This window comes from Pan paniscus, chromosome Y, assembly GCF_029289425.2.
Source record: "Pan paniscus chromosome Y, NHGRI_mPanPan1-v2.0_pri, whole genome shotgun sequence".
Taxonomy (NCBI): Eukaryota; Metazoa; Chordata; class Mammalia; order Primates; family Hominidae; genus Pan; species Pan paniscus.
Genome location: NC_073273.2, coordinates 27,560,786 through 27,581,876, shown reverse-complemented (window position 1 = coordinate 27,581,876; position 21,091 = coordinate 27,560,786).

The following is a 21,091-nucleotide window of genomic DNA, read 5'->3' as shown; positions in this document are numbered from 1 at the left end:
GAGTTGAATATTTCTTTCGATTGAGCATCTTGCAAACACAGTTTTTGTAGAATCTGCAAGTGGACATTTGGAGCACTTTGATGCCTATGGTGGAAAGGGAAATATCTTCACACAAACACGCCACAGAAATATTCTGACAAACTCCTTCGTAATCTGTGCATTCGTCTCACGCAGTTGAACCTTCCTTTCATTGAGCAGTTCTGCAACACCCTTTTTGCAGAACCTGCAAGTGTACATTTAGAGCACTTTGAGGTGTATTGTGGAAAACGAAATATCTTCACATAAAAACTAGATGGAGGCATTCTGAAAAACTTCAATGTGTTGTGTGCATTCATCTTACAGCGTTGAACCTTTATTTTGATTGAGCAGTTTTGCAAGACTCTTTTAGTAAAATCTGTAAGGGGATATTTGGAACGAATTGCATCCATTGCCGGTAAAGGAAATATCTTCACGTAAAATCTAGACGGAAGCATTCGGAACAACTTATTTGTGATGTGTGCATTCAACTCACGGAGTTGAACCTTTCTTTTAACTGAGTAGTTTTGAAACACTCTTTTTGTAGAATCTGCAAGTGGATATTTGGAGCGCTTTGCCGCCTATAGTGGAAAAGGAAATATCTTCACATAAAAACTAGACCGAAGTATTCTGAGAAACTTCTTTGTGATGTGTACATTCATCCCTCAGACTTGAACATTTCTTTTGATTGAGCAGTTTTAAAACACACTTTTTGTAGAATCTGCAAGAGGATATTTAGAGGGCTTTGTGGCCTACTGAGATAAAGGAAATATCTTCACTTAGAAACTAGACAGAAGCATTCCGGGAAACTCATTTCTGATATGCGCATTCATCTCACAGAGTTAAAACGTTCTTTAGATTAAGCCGTTTGGAAACTCTCTTTTTATAGAACCTGGAAGTAGAAATTTGAAGCACTTAGAGGTCTATGGTGGGAAAAGAAATATCTTCACATGAAAACAACACAGAAGCATTCTGAGAAACTTCTTTGTGATGTGTGCATTCACCTCACAGAGTTGAACTTTCTTTTGATTGAGCAGTTTTGAAACATTCTTTTTGTAGAATCTACATGTGCATATTTGGAGCTCTTTCAGGCCTATGGTGGAAAAGGAAATATCTTCACATAAAAACTACACAGAAGCATTCTGAGAAACTTCTTTGTAATGTGTGCATTCAAACAACAGAGTTGAACCTATCTTTTGATAGAGCATTTTTTAAACTCACTTTTTGTAGAATCTGCAAATGGATATTTGGAGACCTTTGGGGCATATGGTGGAAAAGGAAATATTTTTACATAAAAATTACACAGAAGCATTCTAAGAAACTTCTTTCTGATGTGTGCACTCATCTCACAGAGTTGAAACTCTCTTTTGATTGAGCAGTTTTGAAACACTCTTTTTGTAGGGTCTTCAAGTGGATATTTGCTGTGCTTTGATTCCTATTGTGGAAAAGGAAATATCTTTCCACAAAAACTACACAGAAGCATTCGGAGAAACTTCTTTGTGATGTGTGCATTCATCTCACAGAGTTGAACATTTCTTTTGATTGAGTAGTTTGGAAACACTCTTTTAGTAAAATCTGCAAGTGGATATTTGGTGCACTTGGAAGTCTATTGTGGAAAAGGAAATATCTTCACATAAAAACTACACAGAAGCATTCCAAGAAACTTGTTTGTGATATGTACATTCAACTGACAGATTTGAACCTTTCTTTTGATTGAATAGTTTTGAAAATATCTTTTTGTAGAATCTGCAAGTGGATATTTGGAGTGCTCTGAGGCCTATGGTGGAAAAGGAAATATCTTTACATAAAAACTACACAGAAGCATTCTGAGAAACTACTTTGTGATGTGTGCATTCATATCACTTAGTTGAACCTATCTTTTGATAGAGCAGTTTTGAAACTCTCTTTTTGTAGAATCTGCAAGTGGATATTTGGAGCCCTTTGCAGCCTATGGTGGAAAAGGAAATATCTTCACATAAAAACTACACAGACGCATTCTGTGAAACTTCTTTGTGCTGTGTGCATTCAAACCACAGAGTTGAACCTATCTTTTGAATGAGCAGTTTTGAAACTCTCTTTTCATAGTATCTGCAAGTGGATATTTGGAGCCTTTTGTGGCCTACGGTGGGAAAATAAATATCTTCATATAAAAACTACACAGAAGCATTCTGAGAAACTTCTCAGTGATGTGAGCATTCTTCTCACATAGTTGAACCTTTATTTTGATTGAGCAGTTTTGAAACACTGTTTTTTTAGAATCTGCAAGTGAATATTTGGAGCCTTTTGGGGCTTATTGTGGAAAAGGAAATATCTTCACATAAAAACTACATAGAAGCATTCTGAGACACTTCTTTGTGGTATGTGCATTCATCTCACAGAGGTGAAACTTTCTTTTGATGGAGCAGTTTTGAAAAAATCTTTTTGTAGAATCTGCAAGTGGATATTTGGAGCACTTTGAGGCCCATTGTGGAAAAGGAAATATCTTCACATAAAAACTACACAGAAATATTCTGAGAAACATCTTTTTGTTGTGCTCATTCAACCCACAGAGTTGAAGTATCTTTGGATTGAGCAGTTTTGAAATACTCTTTTTGTAAAATCTGCAAGTGGATATTTTGAGTGTTTTGAGAACTATTGTGGAAAAGGAATTATCTTCTCATAAAACCTACGTTGAAGGTTTCTGAGAAATTTCTTGTGATGTGTGCATTCATCTCACAGAGTTGAACATTTCCTATGATTGAGCAGTTTGGAAATACTCTTTTCATAGAATATGAAAGTGGATATTTGGAGCCCTTTGAGGCCTATTGTGGAAAAGGAAATATCTTCACATAAAAACTACAGAGAAGCATTCTGAGAAACTTCTTTGTGATGTGTGCATTCATCAAACAGAATTGAACATTTCTTTTGATTGTGCAGTTTTGAAACAATCTTCTTGTGGTATCTGCAAGTGGATATTTGGAGTGTTTTAAGACCTAAGGTGGGAAAGGAAATATCTTCACATAAAAATTACACAGAAACATTCTGAGAAACTTCTTTGTGATGTGTGCATTCATCTCATATATTTGAACCTTTCTTTTCATTGTGCAGTTTCCAAACAATCTTTTTCTAGAATGTGTAAGTGGATATTTGGAGCACTTTGTGGACTATGGAGGGAAAAGAAATATCTTCACATAAAATCTACACAGTAGCATTGTGAGAAAATACTTGTGATATTTGTGTTCAACTCACAAAGTTGAACATATTGTTTGATAGAGCAATTGTGAATCTCTCTTTTTGTAGAATCTGTAAGTGGATATTTGGAGCCCTTTGTGGCACATGGTAGAAAAGGAACTATCCTCACAGAAAAACTACCCAGAAGCATTTTGAGAAACTTCTTTGTGATTTGTGCACTCATCTCACGGTGTTGAAACTTTATTTTTATTGAGCAATTTTGAACATTCTTTTTATAGAATCTACAAGTGGATATTTGGATTGGTTTGAGACCTATGGTAGAAAAAGAACTATCTTCACCGAAAAACTACACAGAAGCATTTTGAGAAGCTTCTTCTTGATGTATGCATTCAACTCACAGAGACGAACTGATCTTTTGATAGAGCAGTTTTGAAACTCACTTTTGTAGAATCTGCAGGTGGATATTTGGAGTACATTGCAGCCTATGGTGAAAAAGGAACTATCTTCGCATAAAAACTAGGCAGAAACATTCTGAGAAACAAGTTTGTGATGTGTACATTCATCTCACAGAGTTGAAATCATTTTTTGATTTGAGTAGTTTGGAAACACTCTTTTTGTGGAATCTGTAAGGGGATATTTGAAGCGTTTTGCACGCTGTTGTGGAAAAGGAAATATCTTCTTATAAAAACTACACAGAAGCATTCTGAGAAACTTCTTTGTGATGTGTGCATTCATCTCACAAAGTTGAACCATTCTAATGGTTGAGCAGATTGGAAAAACTGTTTTTGTTGAATCTGCATGTGGATATTTGGAGCGCTTTGAGGCCTTTGGTGGAAAAGGAAATATGTTCACATAAAAACTACACAGAAGCATTCTGAGAAACTGCTTTGTGGTGTGTGCATTCATCTCACAGTGTTGAACATTTCTTTTGATTGAGCAGTTTTCAAAGTCTCCTTTTGTAGAATCTGCAAGTGGATATTTGGAGTGCTTTGAGGTGTATGGCAGAAAAGGAAATATCTTCACAAGAAAACTACACAGAAACACTCTGAGAAACTACTTTGTGATGTGTGCATTCAACTCACAGAGTTGAACCTATCTATTGATAGAGCAGTTTTGAAGTTCTCTTTTTGTAGAATCTGTAAGTGGATATTTGTAGCCTATTTTGGCCTGTGGTGGAAAAGGAAATAACTTCACATAAAAACTACACAGAAGCCTTCTGATATACTTCTTTGTGATGTGTGCATTCAGCTAACCGATTTGAGCCTTTCGTTTCATTGAGTAGTTTTGAAACACTCTTTTTAGAATCTGCAAGTGGCTGTTTGGACCGCTTTTAGGCCTATGATGCAAAAGGAAATACCTTCACAAAAAAACTACACAGAAGTATCCTGAGAAACGTCTTTGTGATGTGTGCATTAACTTCACAAAATTGATCTTTTCTTTTGATTGAGCCATTTGGAAACACTATTTTTGTATAATCTACAAGTGGATATTTGGAGCGCTTTGAGGCTTACTGGGGAAAAGGAAATATCTTCACATAAAAACTACACAGAAGCATTCTGAGAATCTGCTTTGTGGTGTGTGCATTCATCTCACAGTGTTGAACGTTTCTTTTGATTGAGCAGTTTTCAAAGTCTCCTTTTGTAGAATCTGCAAGTGGATACTTGGAGTGCTTTGAGGTGTATGGCAGAAAAGGAAATATCTTCACAGGAAAACTACACAGAAACACTCTGAGAAACTACTTTGTGATGTGTGCGTTCAACTCACAGAGTTGAACCTATCTATTGATAGAGCAGTTTTGAAACTCTCTTTTTGTAGAATCTGTAAGTGGATATTTGTAGCCCTTTGTGGCCTGTGGTGGAAAAGGAAATATCTTCACATAAAAACTACACAGAAGCCTTCTGATATACTTCTTTGTGATATGTGCATTCAGCTAACTGATTTTAGCCTTTCATTTCATTGAGTAGTTTGAAACACTCTTTTTTAGAATTTGCAAGTGGCTATTTGGACCGCTTTTAGGCCTATGATGGAAAAGGAAATACCTTCACAAAGAAACTACACAGAAGTATCCTGAGAAACTTCTTTGTGATTTGTGCATTAATCACACATAATTGATCTTTTCTTTTGATGGAGCCGTTTGGAAACACTATTTTCATATAATCTACAAGTGGATATTTGGAGCGCTTTGAGGCTTATTGGGGAAAAGGAAATATCTTCACATAAAAACTACACAGAAGCATTCTGAGAAACTTCTTTGTGATGTGTGCATTAATATCACAGAGTTGAACCTTTCTTTTGATTGAGTAGTTTTGAAACAATCTTTTAGTAGAATCTGCAATTGGATATTTGGAGCACATTTAGGGCTACTGTGGAAAAGGAAATATCTTCCCATAAAAACTACACAGAAGCATTCTCAGAAACTTCTTTGTGATGTGTGCATTCATCTCAAAGTTTTGAAACTTTCTTTTGATTGAGCAGTTTTGAAACAAACTTTTTATAGGATCTGCAGGTGGATATTTGAAGCATTTTGAGGCCTATGGTGGAAAAGGAATTATTTTCACATAAATACTACACAAATGCATTCTGACGAATTTCTTTGTGATGTGTGCATTCAACTCACTGTGTTCAACCTATCTTTTGATTGAGCAGTTTTGAGTCTTTCTTTTTTTAGAATTTGCAATGAGATACTTGGAACCCTTTGTGGCATATGGTGGAAAAGGAAATATCTTCACATAAAAACTACACAGAAGCATTCTGAGGAACTCCTTCGTGATGTATGCATTCATCTCACAGGGTTGAACATTTCTTTTAATTCAGGAGTTTTGAAGCACTCTTTTTATAGAATCTGCAAGTATATATTTGAAGGCCTTTGAGGCCTATTGTGGAAAAGGAAGTATCTTCACATAAAAACTAGGCAGAAGCATTCTGGGAAACTATTTGGTGATGTGTGCATTCCTCTCACAGAGTTGAACATTTCTTTTGATTGAACAGTTTGGAAGCACTCTTTTTGTAGAATCTGCAAGTAGATATTTGGAGCGCTTTGAGGTCTGTGGTGGAAAAGGAAATATCTTCAGATAAAAACTACACAGAAGCATTCTGACAAACTTCTTTGTGCTGTGTGCCTTCATATCACAGAGTTGAACCTATCTTTTGATAGAGTAGTTTTGAAACTGTCTTTTTGTAGAATCTGCAAGTGGATATTTGGAGCCCTTTGCTGCCTATGGTGGAAATGGAAATATCTTCACATAGAAATTACACAGAAGCATTCTGAGAAATTCCGTTGTGATGTGTGCATTCATCTGACAGAGTTGAGCCTTTCATTTGATTGAGCTGTTTTGAAACACTCTTTTTGTCGGATCTGCAAGTGGATATTTGGAGCGATTTGAGGCTTATTGTGGAAAAGGAAATATCTTCACATAAAAACTACACAGAATGATTCTGAGAAACTTCTTTGTGTGCCTTCATGTCACAGAGTTGAACCTATCTTTTGATTGACCAGTTTTGAATCTCTCATTTTGTAGAATCTGCAAGTGGATATTTGGAGCATTTTGCAGACTATTTTGAAAAGAAAATATCTTCACATAAGAACTACACAGAAGCATTCTGAGAAACTTCTTTCTGATGTGTGCATTCATCTCACAGAATTGAACATTTCTTTTGATTGAGCAGTTTTGAAACACTCGTTTTATGGTGTCTGCAAGTGGATAATTGAAGCTCTTTGAGACCTATTGTGGAATAGGAAATATTTTCTCGTAAAAACTACACAGAAGCACTCTGAGAAACTTATTTGTGAGGTGTGCATTCTTCTCACAGAGTTGAACCTCTCTTTTGATTGAGCAGCTTTGAAATCCTCTTCTTTTAGAACCTGCAGGTGGATATTCAGAGTGCTTTGAGGACTATTATGAAAAAGGAAGTACCTCCATGTAAAAACTACACATAAGTATTGTGAGAAATTTCTTGTGATGTGTGCATTCATCTCACAGAGTTGAAATTTATTTTGATTTAGCAGCTTTTAAACAATCATTTTGTAGAATATGAAAATGGATATTGGGAGTGCTTTTAGGCCTCTGGTGGAAAAATAAATATCTTCACATAAAAACTGCACAGAAGTAGGGGGCAGAGCCAAGATGGCCGAATAGGAACAGCTCCAGTCTACAGCTCCCAGCATGAGAATCACAGAAAATGGGTGATTTCTGCATTTCCATCTGCAGTACCGGGTTCCTCTGACCAGGGAGTGCCAGACAGTCGGTGCAGGTCAGTGGGTGCATGAACCATGCATGAGCCAAAGCAGGGCAAGGCATTGCCTCACTTGGGAAGTGCAAGGGGTCAGGGAGTTCCCTTTTCTAGTCAAAGAAAGGGGTGACAGACAGCACCTGGAAAATCGGGTCACTCCCACCCAAATACTGCACTTTTCCAGTGGGCTTAAAAGACGGTGCACCAGGAGATTATATCCTGCACATGGCTCAGAGCATCCTATGACCATGGAGTCTTGCTGATTGCTAGCACAGCAGTCTGAGATCAAAATGCGAGGCAGCAGTGAGGCTGGTGGAGGGGAGACCAACATTGCCCAGGCTTGCTTAGGTAAACAAAGCAGCTGCTAAGTTCGAACTGGATGGAGCCCACCACAGCTCAAGGAGGCCTGCCTGCCTCCATAGGCTACACCTCTTGGGGCAGGGCACAGACAAACAAAAAGACAGCAGTAACCTCTGCAGACTTAAATGTACCTGTCTGACAGCTTTGAAGAGAGCAGTGGTTCTCCCAGCATGCAGCTGGAGATCTGAGAACAGGTAGACTGCCTCCTCAAGTCGGTCCCTGACCCCTGACCCACAAGCAGCCTAACTGGGAGGCACCCCTCAGTAGGGGCACACTGACACCTCACACGGCTGGGTACTCCTCTGAGACAAAACTTCCAGAGGAACGATCATACAACAGCATTCGCGATTCATGAATATCCACTATTCTCCAGCCACTGCTGCTGATACCCAGGCCAACAGGGTTTGGAGTGGACCTCTAGCAAACTCCAACAGACCTGCAGCTGAGGGTCCTGACTGTTAGAAGGAAAACTAACAAACAGAAAAGACATCCACACCAAAAACCCATCTGAACATCACCATCATCACAGACCAAAAGTAGATAAAACCAAAAAGATGGGGAAAAAACAGAGCAGAAAAAGTGGAAACTCTAAAAAGCAGAGTGCCTCTCCTCCTCCAAAGGAAAACAGTTCCTCACCAGCAATTGAACAAAGCTGGATGGAGAATGACTTTGACAAGCTGAGAGAAGAAGGCTTCAGATGATCAAATCACTCCGAGCTATGGAAGGACATTCAAACCTAAGACAAATAAATTTAAAACTTTGAAAAAAATTTAGAAGAATGTATAACTAGAAAGCCTCAGGAACTGATGTGATCAACTGGAAGAAAGGGTATCCGTGATGGAAGATGAAATGAATGAAATGAATTGAGAAGGGAAGTTTAGAGAAAAAAGAATAAAAAGAAATGAGCAAAACCTCCAAGAAATATGGGACTATGTGAAAAGACCAAATCTACATCTGATTGGTGTACCTGAAAGTGATGGGGAGAATGGAACCAAGTTGGAAAACACTCTGCAGAATATTAACCAGGAGAACTTCCCCAATCTAACAAGGCAGGAAATACAGAGAACATCACAAAGATACTCCTCGAGAAGTGTAACTCCAAGACACATAATTGTCAGATTCACCAAAGTTGAAATGAAGGAAAAAAAATGTTAAGGGCAGCCAGAGAGAAAGGTCGGGTTATCCTCAAAGGGAAGCCCATCAGACAAACAGTGGATCTCTCAGCAGAAACTCTAAAAGCCAGAAGAGAGTGAGGGCCAATATTCAACATTCTTAAATAAAAGAATTTTCAACCCAGAATTTCATATCCAGCCAAACTAAGCTTCATAAGTGAAGGAGAAATAAAATAGTTTACACACAAGCAAAAGCTGAGAGATGTTGAAATAGAAAAGCAAGAGCAAACACATTCAAAAGCTAGCAGAAGGCAAGAAATAACTAAAATCAGAGCAGAACTGAAGGAAATAGAGACACAAAAAATCCTTCAAGAATTAATGAATCCAGGAGCCGTTTTTTTGAAAGGATCAACAAAATTGATAGACTGCTAGCAAGACTAATAAAGAATAAAAGAGAGAAAAATCAAATAGATGCAATAAAAAATGATAAAAGGGATATCACCACCGATCCCACAGAAATACAAACTACCATCAGAGAATATTATAAACACCTTTATGCAAATAAACTAGAAAATCAAGAAGAAATGGATAAATTCCTCGACACATACACTCTCCCAAGACTAAACCAGGTAGAAGTTGAATCTCTGAATACACCAATAACAGGAGCTGAAATTGTGGCAATAATCAATATATACCAAAAAAAAAAAAAAAAAAGAGTCCAGGACCAGATGGAATCCGAGCCAAATTCTACCAGAGATACAAGGAGGAATTGGTAGCATTCCTTCTGAAACTATTCCAATCAATTGAAAAAGAGGAAATCCTCCCTAACTCATTTTATGAGGCCAGCATCATCCTGATACCAAAGCTGGGCAGAGAAACAAACAAAAAAGAGAATTTTACACCAATAACCTTGATGAACATTGATGCAAATATCCTCAATAAAATACTGGCAAACCGAATCCAGCAGCACATCAAAAAGTTTATCCACCATGATCAAGTGGGCTTCATCCCTGGGATGCAAGGCTGGTTGAACATATGCAAATCGATAAACGTAATCCAGCATACAAACAGAACCAAAGACAAAAACCACATGATTATCTCAATAGATGCAGAAAAGGCCTTTGACAAAATTCAACAATGCTTCATGCCAAAAACTCTCAATAAATTAGGTATTGATGGGATGTATCTCAAAATAATAAGAGCTATCTATGACAAACCCACAGCCAATATCATACTGAACGGGCAAAAACTGGAAGCATTCCCTTTGAAAACTGGAACAAGACAGGGATGCCCCCTCTTTCCACTCCTATTCAACATAGTGTTGGATGTTCTGGCCAAGTCAATTAGGCAGGAGAAGGAAATAAAGGGTATTCAATTAGGAAAGAGGAAGTCAAATTGTCCCTGTTTGCAGACGACATGATTGTATATCTAGAAAACTCCATTGTCTCAGCCCAAAATCTCCTTAAGCTGATAAGCATCTTCAGCAAGCCTCAGGATACAAAATCAATGTACAAAAATTGCAAGCATTCTTATACACCAATAACAGACAAACAGAGACTCAAATCATGAGTGAACTCACATTCACAATTGCTTCAAAGAGAAAAAGATATCTAGGAATCCAAATTACAAAGGATGTGAAAAACCTATTCAAGGAGAACTATAAACCATTGCTCAATGGAATAAAAGGGGATACAAATGGAAGAAAATTCCATGCACATAGGTGGGAAGAATCAACATCGTGAAAATGGCCATACTGCCCAAAGTAATTTATAGATTCAATTCCATCCCCATCAAGCTACCAATGACTTTCTTCACAGAATTGGAGAAAACTACTTTAAAGTTCATATGGAACCAAAAAAGAGCCCTCATCACCAAGTCAATCCTAAGCCAAAAGAACAAAGCTGGAGTCATCACGCTACCTGACTTCAAACTATACTACAAGTCTACAGTAAACAAAACAGCATGGTACTGGTACCAAAACAGAGATATAGATCAATGAACAGAAAAGATCCCTCAGAAATAATGCCGCATATCTACAACTATCTGATTTTGACAAATCTGAGAAAAACAAGCAATGGGGAAAGGATTCCTATATAACAAATGGTGCTGGGAAAATTGGCTAGCCATATGTAGAAAGCTGAAAATGGATCCCTTCCTTACACCTCATACAAAAATCAATTAAAGATGGATTAAAGACTTAAACATTAGACCTAAAACCATAAAAACCCTAAAAGAAAACCTAGGCATTACCATTCAGGGCATGGGCATGGGCAAGGGCTTCATGTCTAAAACACCAAAAGCAATGGCGACAAATGCCAAAATTGACAAATTGTATCTAATTATACTAAAGAGCTTCTGCACAGCAAAAGAAACTACCATCAGAGTGAACATGCAACCTACAAAATGGGAGAAAATTTTCACAACCTACTCATCTGACAAAAGTCTAATATCCGGAATCTACAATGAACCCAAACAAATTTACAAGAAAAAAAACAAACAACCCCATCAAAAATTGGGCAAAGAATATGAACAGACACTTCTCAAAAGAAGACATTTATGCAGCCAAAAAACACATGAAAAAATGCTCACCATCGCTGACCATCAGAGAAATGCAAATCAAAACCACAAGGAGATACCATCTCACAGCTGTTAGAATGGCAATCATTAAAATGTCAGGAAACAATTGTTGCTGTAGAGGATGTGGAGAAATAGGAAAACCTTTACACTGTTGGTGGGACTGTAAACTAGTTCAACCATTGTGGAAGTCAGTGTGGTGATTCTTCTGGGATCTAGAACTAGAAATACCATTTGACCCAGCCATCCCATTACTGGGTATATACCCAAAGGACTATAAATCATGCTGCTATAAAGACACATGCACACGTATGTTTTTTGTGGCATGATTCACAATAGCAAAGACTTGGAACCAACCCAAATGTCCAAAAATGATAGACTGGATTAAGAAAGTGGGGCACATATACACTATGGAATACTATGCAGCCATGAAAAATGATGAGTTCATGTCCTTTGTAGGGACATGGATGAAATTGGAAATCATCATTCTCAGTAAACCATCGCAAGAACAATAAACAAAACACCACATATTCTCACTCATAGGTGGGAATTGAACAATGAGAACACATGGACACAGGAAGGGGAACACCACACTCTGGAGACTGTTATGGGGTGGGGGGAGGGGGGAGGAATAGCATTGGGAGATATACCTATTGCTAGATGACGAGTTACTGGGTGCAGCACACCAGCATGGCACGTGTATACATATGTAACTAACGTGCTCATTGTGCACATGTATGCTAAAGCATAAAGCATAATAATAATAAATAAAAGAAGAAGAAACTACACAGAAGCATTCTGAGAAAGTACTTTGTGATGTGTGTATGCAACTCTCAGTGTTGAACCTACCTTTTGATAGAGCAGTTTTGAAACTCTCTTTTTGTAGAATCTGTAAGTGGATATTTGGAGCCCTTTGCAGCCTATGGTAGAAAAGGAAATATCTTCACATGAAAACAACACAAAAGCATTCTGAGAAACCGCTTTATGATGTGTGCATTCATCTCACGGAATTTAACCTTTCTTTTGACTGAGCAATTATGAAACACTCTTTTTGTAGAATTTGCAAGTGGATATTTGGAGTACTTTGTGGCCTATCGTGGAAAAGGAAATATCTTTAGATAAAAACTACACAGAAGCATTGTGAGAAACTTCATTGTGATTTGTGCATTGATGTCACAGAGTTGAACCTTTCTTTTGATTGAGCAGTTTGGAAACACTCTTTTTGTAGAATCTGCAAGTGGATCTTTGGAGCACATTGAGGCCTATGTTGGAAAAGGAAATATCTTCACATAAAAACTTCACAGAAGCATTCTGAGAAACTTCTTTGTGATGTTTGCATTAAACTCTCAGAGTTGAACCTATCTTTTGATAGAGCAGTTTTGAAACTCACACTTTGTAGCATCTTCAAGTTGATATTTAGAGCCGTTTCTGGCCTAAGGTGGAAAAGGTAATATCTTCACATAAAAACTGCACAGAAGCTTGGTACTAGTACCAAAACAGAGGTATTGATCAATGGAACAGAACAGGGCCCTCAGAAATAATGCCGCATATCTACAGCTATCTGATCTTTGACAAACCTGAGAAAAACAAGCAATGGGGAAGGATTCCCTATTTAAGAAATGGTGCTGGGAAAACTGGCTAGCCATATGTAGAAAGCTGAAACTGGATCCCTTCCTTACACCTTATACAAAAATTAATTCAAGATGGATTGAAGACTTAAACGTCAGACATAAAACCATAAAATCCTAGAAGAAAACCTAGGCCTTACCATTCAGGACATGGGTATGGGCAAGGACTTCATGTCTAAAACACCAAAAGCAATGGCAACAAACGCCAAAACTGACAAGTGGGATCTCTTTAAACTAAAGAGCTTCTGCACAACAAAAGAAACTACCATCAGAATGAAGAGGCAACCTACAGAATGGGAGAAAATTTTCACAACCTACTCATCTGACAAAGGGCTAATATCCAGAATCTACAATGAACTCAAACAAATTTACAAGAAAAATAAAACAACCCCATGAAAAAGTTGGCAAAGGGCGTGAACAGACACTTCTCAAAAGAAGACATTTATGCAGCCAAAAAACACAATGAAAAATGCTCACCATCTCTGGCCATCAGAGAAATGCAAATCAAAACCACAAGGAGATACCATCTCACACCAGTTAGAATGGCAATCATTAAAAAGTCAGGAAACAACAGGTGCTGGAGAGGTGGAGAAATAGGAACACTTTTACACTGTTGGTGGGACTGTAAACTAGTTCAACCATTGTGGAAGTCAGTGTGGTGATTCCTCTGGGATCTAGAACTTGAAATACCATTTGTCCCAGTCATCCCATTACAGAGTATGTACCCAAAGGACTATAAATCATGCTGCTATAAAGACACATGCCCATGTATGTTTGTTGTGGCACTATGCACAGCAGCAGAGACTTTGAAACAACCCAAATATCCAACAATGATAGACTGGAGTAAGAAAATATGACACGTATACACGATGGAATACTATGCAGCCATAAAAAAGGATGAGTTCATGTACTTTGTAGGGGCATGGATGAAATTGGAAATCACCATTCTCAGTAAACAATCACAAGAACAAAAAACCAAACACCAAACACCACATATTCTCACTCATAGGTGGGTATTGAACAATAAGAACACATGGACACAGGAAGGGGAACATCACACTCTGGGGACTGTTGTGGGGTGTTTGGAGAGGGGAGGGATAGCTTTAGGAGATATACCTAGTGCTAAATGACGAGTTAATGCAGCACACATGCATGGCACATGTTTACATATGTAACCAAACTGCACATTGTGCACATGTACCCTAAAACTTAAAGAATAATAATAATAAAATTAAATTAAAAAACTACACAGATGCATTCTGCGAAATTTCTTTGTGATGTTGGCTTTCATCTCACAGAGTTGAAACTTACATTTGATTGAGCAGTTTTGAAACAATCTTTTTGTAGTATCTGCAAGTGGATATTAGGAGGACTTTGAGGCCTATGGTGGAAAAGGAAGTATCTTCACATTAAAACTACACAGAAGCATTCCGAGAAACTTGTTTTTGATATGTGCATTCAACTGACAGAGTTGAACTTTTCTTTGGATTGAATAGTTTGGAAAATCCCTTTTTTGTAGAATCTGCAAGTGGATATTTGGATCGCTGTGAGGCCTATGGTGGAAAAGGAAATATCTTCACCTAAGAACTACACAGAAGCATTCTGAGAATCTCCTTTGTGATGTGTGCATTCATCTCACAGAGTTGAACATAACTTTGATATAGCAGATTTGAACTCTCTTTTTGTAGAATCTGCAAGTGGATAATTGGAGCCCATTGCAGCCTATTTTGGAAAAGGAAATATCTTCACATAAAAACTACAGAGAAGCATTCTGATAAATACCTTTGTGATGTGTGCATTCAATTCACAGAGTTGAAACTAACTTTTGATAGAGTAGTTTTGAAACTCTCTTTTTGTAGAATCTGGAGTGTGTATTTAGAGCCCTTTGCAGCTTAAGATGGAAAAGGAAATATTGTCACATAAAAACAACACAGAATCATTCTGATAAATTTCTTTCTGATGTGTACATTCATCTGACAGTGTTGAGACTTTCATTTGAGCAGTTTTGAAACCCTCTTTTTGTATAATATGCAAGTGGATATTTGGAGATCTTTGAGGCCTGTGGTGAAAAAGAAAATATCTTCACATAATAACTCCACAGAAGCATTCTGAGAAACTTCTTTGTGATGTGTGTGTTCATCTCACATAGTTGAAACTTTCTTTTAATTGAACAATTTTGAAACACTCTTTTTGTATACTATGCCAGTGGTTATTTGGAGCGCTTTGAAGCCTATTGTAGAAAAGAAAATATCTTCACATAAAAACTACACAGAAGCATTCTGAGAAACTTCTTTGTGATGTGTGCATTCATCTCACAGACTTGAATATTTCTTCTGATTGAGAAGACTTGAAACACGCTTTTTATGGAATCTACAAGTGGATATTTGAAGTGCTTTGAAGCCTATTGTGGAAAACAAATATCTTCACATAAAAACTACACAGAAACATTCTGAGAAACTACATTGCACTGTGTGCATTCATCTCACAGAGTTGAACTTCTTTTTCTATCGAGCAGTTTTGAAACACTCTTTTTGTAGAATCTCCAGTTGGATATTTGGAGTGCTTTGAGGACTAGTGTGGAAAAGGAGGTATCTCCACATAAAAACCACACAGAAGCATTCTGAGAATCTTCTTCTGATGTGTGTATTCATCTCACAGAGATGAACCTTTCTTTTGTTTGAGCAGTTTCGAGACACTCTTTTTGTAGAATATGCAAGTGGGTATTTGGAGCATTTTGAGTCCTATGGTGGAAAAACAAATACCTTCACATAAAAACTAACAGAAGCATTCTGAGAAACTTCTTTGTGATGTATGCATTCATCTCACAGTTGAGATTATCTTTTGATTGAGCAGTTTTGAATCTCCCTTTTGGTAGAATCTGCAAGTGGATATTAGGAGACCTTTGTGGCCGATGGTGGGAAAGGAAACATCTTCCTATGAAAACTACACAGAAGCATACTGAGAAATGTCTTTGTGTTGTTGGCATTCATCTCACAGAGTTGAAACTTTCATTAGATTGAGCAGTTTTGAAACAATCTTTTCATAGAATCTGCAAGTGGATATTTGGAGTGCTTTGAGGCCTATCATGGAAAAGGAAATACCTTCACAGAAAAACTACACAGAAGCAGTCTCAGAAACTACTTTGTGATGTGTGCATTCATCTCACAGATTTGAAATTTTCTTTTGATTTAACAGTTGGAAACACTGCTTTTGTAGAATCTCCAAGTGGATATTTGTAATACTTTGAGGCCTATTGTGGAAAAAGAAATATCTTCACATAAAAACTACACAGAAGCATTTTGAGAAACTTCTTTGTGATGTGTGCCTTCATCTCACAGAGGTGAACCTTTCTTTTGATTGAGAAGTTTTGAAACACTCTTTTCACAGAATCTGCAAGTGGATATTTGGAGCGCTTAGAGACCTACGGTGGAAAAGAAAGTATCTTCACATGAAAACTACACAGAAGCATACTGAGAAACTACTTTGTGATGTGTGCATTCACATCACAGAGTTTAACCTTTCTTTTGTTAGAGCAGTTTTGAAACTCTCTTTTTTTAAAATCTGCAAGTGGATATTTAGAGCCCTTTGTGGCCTATGGTGGAAAAGGAAATATCTTCACATAAAAACTACGCAGAAGCACTCTGAGAAATTTCTTCATGATGTCTTCATTCATCTCACAGAGTTGAACCATTCTTTTGATTGAGGAGTTTTGAGACACTCTTTTTGTAAAATCTGCAAGTGGATATTTGGAGCACTTTGAGAACTATGGTGGAAAAGGAAATATCTTCACAAAAAAACCACAAAGAAGCAATCAGAGAAACTTCTTGGTGATGTATCCATTTAACTCACAGGGTTGAACACATCTTTGGTGGAGCTGTTTTGAAACTCTCTTTTGTAGAATCTGCAAGTGGATATTTGGAGTCATTAGTGGTCTATGGTGGAAAAGGAACTATCTGAAAAAAAAAAAATAAAAACTACACAAAAGCATTCTGAGAAACTTCTTTGTCATGTGTGCATTCAACTGGCAGAGTTGAACCTAACTTTTGACACAGCACTTTTGAAACTCTCTTTTTGTAGATTCGGCAGGTGAATATTTGGAGTCCTTTGTGGCCTATGGTGGAAAAGAAAATATCTTCACCTAAACACTTCACAGAAGTATTCTAAGAAACTTCTTTGTGATGTGTGCATTCATCTCACAGATTTGAACCTTTCATTTGAATGAGCAGTTTTGAAACACTCTTTTTGTAGAATCTTCAAGTGGATATTTGGAGGGCTTCAAGGCCTAATGTTGAAAAGGAAATATCTTCACACTAAATCTACACAGAAACATTCTGAGACTCTTCTTTGTGGTGTGTGCATTCATCTCATAGAATTGAATCTGTCTTTTGATTTAGCAGTTTTGAAACACTCTTTTTGTAGAATCTCTAAGTGGATATTTGGAGCACTTTGAGGGCTATGGTGGAGAAGGAAATATCTTCACATAAAAACTACACAGAAGCCTTCTCAGGAACTTCTTTGTGATGTATGCATTCAACCCACAGAGTTGAGCCTATCTTCTGTTGGAGCAGTTTTGAAACTGTTTTTAGAATCTGCAAGTGGATATTTGGAGCCATTTGCAGCCAATGGTGGAAAAGGAAATATCTTCACATAATAACCACACAGAAGCATTCTGAGAAACGTCTTTGTGATGTGTGCATTCATCTCACAGAGTTGAACCTCCTTTTGATTGAGCAATTTTGAAACACTCTTTTTGGAGAATCTGCAAGTGGATATTTGGAGGGCTTTGAGGACTTTGGTGGAAAAGGGAATGTCTTCACATAAAAACTAAGCAGAAGCATTCTGAGAAACTTCTTTGTGATGTGTGTATTCAACTCGAACGATTGAACCTCTCTTTTGATAGAGCAGTTTTGAATCTTTTTTTGTAGAATCTGCATGTGGACATTTTGAGCTGTTTGTGGCCAATTGTGGAAAAGGATATATCTTTCCATAAAATTGACACAGAAGCATTCTGGGAAACTTCTCTGTGATGTGTGCATTCATCTTACAGAATTGAAACTTTTCTTTCATTGAGCAGTTTGGAAACACTCATTTTGTAGAATCTGCAATTGGATATTTGGAGCCCTTTGAGGCCTATTGTGGAAAAGGAAATATCTTCACATAAAAACTACACAGAAGGATTCTGAGAAACTACTTGGTGATGAATAAATTCATCACACAGAATTGAATCTTTCTTTTGATTGAGCAGTTTTGAAACATTCTTTTTGTAAAATCTGCAAGTGTATACTTGGCGAGCTTTGTGGCCTGTGGCAGAAAATGAAATGTCTTCAAATAAAAACTAGACAGAAGGATTCTGAGAAACTTCTTTGCGATGTGTGCATTCATCATACAAAGGTGAAACTTTCCTTTAATTGAGCAGTTTACAAACACTACTTGTCTGGAGTCTGCTAGTGGATATTTGGAGCGATTTGCAGCTTATGGTGTAAAAGAAAATATCTTCACATAAAAAGTAGACAGAAGCATTCTGAGAAAGTTCTTTGTGATGTGTGCATTCATCTCACAGTGCTGAACCTTTCTTTTGATTGAGCACTTTGGAAACCCTCTTTTGGAGAATCTCTAAGTGGATATTTGGAGGGGTTTGAGGCCTATGGTGGAAAAGGAAATATCTTCACATAATAACTAAACAAAAGCATGCAGAGACACTTCTTTGTGATGTGTACATTCATCTCAAAGAGTTAAACATTTCTTTTGATTGAGCTGTTTTGAAACACTGTTTTTGTATAGTCTGCAATTGGATATTTGCCACAATTTGCAGCCAATGGTGTAAAGGGCAATACCTTCATATAAAAACTAGACAGAAACATTCTGGGAAACTTCCTTGTCATGTGTGCATTCATCACACAGAGTTGAACCTTTCTTTTTATTGAGCAGTTTGGAAACACTCTTTTTGTAGAAACTGTAAGTGGATATTTGGAGCACTTTGAGGCCTATGGTGGAAAAGAAAATATCTTCACATAAAAACTAGACAGAAGCATTCTCAGAAACTTCTTTGTGATGTGTGCATTCATGTCACAGAGTTGAATCTTTCTTTTGATTGGGCAGTTTTGAAACACTCCCTTTGTAGAATCTGCCAGTAGACATTTGGGATGACTTGTGGCCTATGGTAAAAAAAGGAAATATCTTCACACAAAAACAGAAGCATTCTGAGAAACTTCTTTGTGATGTATACATTCATCTCACAGAGTTAAACTTTTCTTTTGATTGAGCAGTTTTGTAACACTCTTTTGGTAGAATTTGCAAGTAGATATTTGGAGCGTTTTGAGTCCCATGGAGGAAAAGGGAATATCTTCACGTAAAAACTGGACAGAAACATTTTGAGAAAATTCATGATGTATGCATTCTTCTCATACATGAGTTGAACTTTCTTTTGATTAAGGAGTTTTGAAACACTCTTTGTAAACAATCTTCCTGTGGATATTTGGAGCCCTTTGGGTCCTATGTTGGACAAAGAAATATCTTCATATAAAAACTACACAGAAGTATTCTGAGAAACTTCTTTATGATGTGTGCATTAAAGTCACAGAGTTGAACCTTTCTTTTGATTAATTAGTTTGGAAACACTCTTTTAGTGGAATATGTAAATGGGTATTTGGAGCACTCTGTGGCTTATGGTGGAAAAGGAAATATCTTCATATAAAAACTTGACAAATGCATTCTGAGAAAACTCTTTGTGATGTGTGCATTCACCTCACAGAGCTGTACCTTTCTTTTGATTGAGCAGTTTTGAAAAACTCTTTTTGTAAAATCTGCAAGTGTGTATTTGGAGTACTTTGCGGCCTATGGTGGAAAACGAACTATCTTCACTTAAAAACTAGGCAGAAGCATTCTGAGAAACCTCTTTGTGATGTGTGCATTCATCTCACAGAGTTGAACAGTTCTTTTAACTGAACAGTTTTGAAACACTCTTTTTGTGGAATCTACAAGTGGATATACGGAGGGCTTTCAGGCTTAATGTGGAAAAGAATTATCTTCACATAAAACTTCACAGAAGATTTCTGAGAAACTTCTATGTTATGTGTGCATTCATCTCGCAGAGTTGAACATTTCTTTTTATTAAGCAGTTTTGAAACACACTTTTTGTGGAATCTGCAAGTGGATATTTGGAGCAATTTGTGGCCTAAGGTGGAAAAGGAAATATCTTCACATAAAAACTAGACAGAAGCATTCTGAGGAATTTCTTTTTGATGTGTGCATTCATCTCACTGAGTTGAAAATTTCTTTGATTCAGCATTTTTGAAACACTCTTTATGTAGAATATGCAAGTGGATGTTTGGAGCACTTTGCCATCTATTGTGGAAACGGAAATATCTTCACATAGAAACTAGACAGAAGCATTCTGAGAAACTTCTTTCTCATGTGTGCCTTCAGCTCATAGAGTTGAATCTTTTTTTTGATTGAGCACATTGAGGCCTATGGTCGAAAAGGAAATATCTTAACATAAAAGCTAGACAGAAGCATTCTGAGAAACTACTTTGTTATGTGTGCATTCATCTCAAAGTGTTGAATCTTTCTTTTGATTGAGCAGTTTTGAAACACTCCTTTTGTCGAATGTGCAAGTGGATATTTGGAGCACTTTGCAGACAATTGTGGAAAAGGAAATATTTTCAATAAAAACAAGACAGAAACATTCTGAGGATCTTGTTTGTTATGTCTGCATTCAACTCACAGAGATGAAACTTTCTTTTCATTGAGCTGTTTTGAAACACTTTTTTTGTGGAATCTACAAGTGGATATTTGGAGTGCTTTGTGGCCTAGGTGAAAAAGGAAATATCTTCACATAAAAACTTGACAGAAGCATTCTGAGAAACTTCTTTTTGACGTGTGTGTTCATCTCACTGAGTTGAAAATTTCTTTTGATTCACCATTTTTGAAACACTCTTTTTGTAGAATCTGCAAGTGGATGTTTGGAGCACTTTGGTGTCAATGGTGGAAACGGAAATATCT